Genomic DNA, 1319 nt, shown 5'->3' with positions numbered 1-1319 from the left:
GTGTAAGTATGCGTGTGTTTGGCCTTTTGTTTGTCGTTTGTTTTGGTTAAAAGAAGGTGCTCCCAAATAGTCTAGGCGGTTAGGATACGTGGCTTTCACCCACGCGACCCGGGGTCGAGGCCCGGTTCGGGAATTTTGCTTTTTCAATTCTTTGTTCCGTCATGTATATAGCGCTCGTTGTGCTTGCTGGTACGACGTTCGATGACTGTATGGCCGGTGATGGAGAGGTAGCTCGGCTAGCACTCGCAGGGGCAACGACCAGCCGGAGGGTAAGCGTGGCGAGAACGGCGGTATCTAATTCAGGGTTTAAAACAACAGCTCCTGCGTGGTTAAAGGTATTTGAAGGTGCTAAATGCAAAGTTGAAGGCGGCAATGCGCGTGGCCTTGGTGTGGTGCGCTTGGTTGTGTGTGAGTATGCGTGTGTTTGGCCTTTTGTTTGTCGTTTGTTTTGGTTAATAGAAGGTGCTCCCAAATAGTCTAGGCGGTTAGGATACGTGGCTTTCACCCACGCGACCCGGGTTCGAGTCCCGGTTTGGGAATTTTGCTTTGCTTTTTCAATTCTTCGCTCCGCCATGTATATAGCGCTCGTTGTGCTTGCTGGTACGACGTTCGGATGACTGTATGGCCGGTGATGGAGAGTAGCTCGGCTTAGCACTCGCGGGGGCAACGACCAGCCGGTAGGTAATCGTGGCGAGAACGGCGGTATCTAATTCAGGTTTAAAACAACAGCTCCTGCGTGGTAAAGGTATTTGAAGGTGCTAAATGCAAAGTTGAAGGCGGCAATGCGCGTGGCCTTGGTGTGGTGCGCTTGGTTGTGTGTGAGTATGCGTGTGTTTGGCCTTTTGTTTGTCGTTTGTTTTGGTTAATAGAAGGTGCTCCCAAATAGTCTAGGCGGTTAGGATACGTGGCTTTCACCCACGCGACCCGGGTTCGAGTCCCGGTTTGGGAATTTTGCTTTGCTTTTTCAATTCTTCGCTCCGCCATGTATATAGCGCTCGTTGTGCTTGCTGGTACGACGTTCGGATGACTGTATGGCCGGTGATGGAGAGTAGCTCGGCTTAGCACTCGCAGGGGCAACGACCAGCCGGAGGGTAAGCGTGGCGAGAACGGCGGTATCGAATTCAGGTTTAAAACAACAGCTCCTGCGTGGTAAAGGTATTTGAAGGTGCTAAATGCAAAGTTGAAGGCGGCAATGCGCGTGGCCTTGGTGTGGTGCGCTTGGTTGTGTGTGAGTATGCGTGTGTTTGGCCTTTTGTTTGTCGTTTGTTTTGGTTAATAGAAGGTGCTCCCAAATAGTCTAGGCGGTTAGGATACGTGGC

The sequence above is a fragment of the Phytophthora infestans genome, genomic scaffold (assembly GCF_000142945.1).
Source record: "Phytophthora infestans T30-4 supercont1.152 genomic scaffold, whole genome shotgun sequence".
NCBI classification, from domain to species: Eukaryota; Oomycota; class Peronosporomycetes; order Peronosporales; family Peronosporaceae; genus Phytophthora; species Phytophthora infestans.
Note: the sequence above shows the minus strand (reverse complement) of the source record.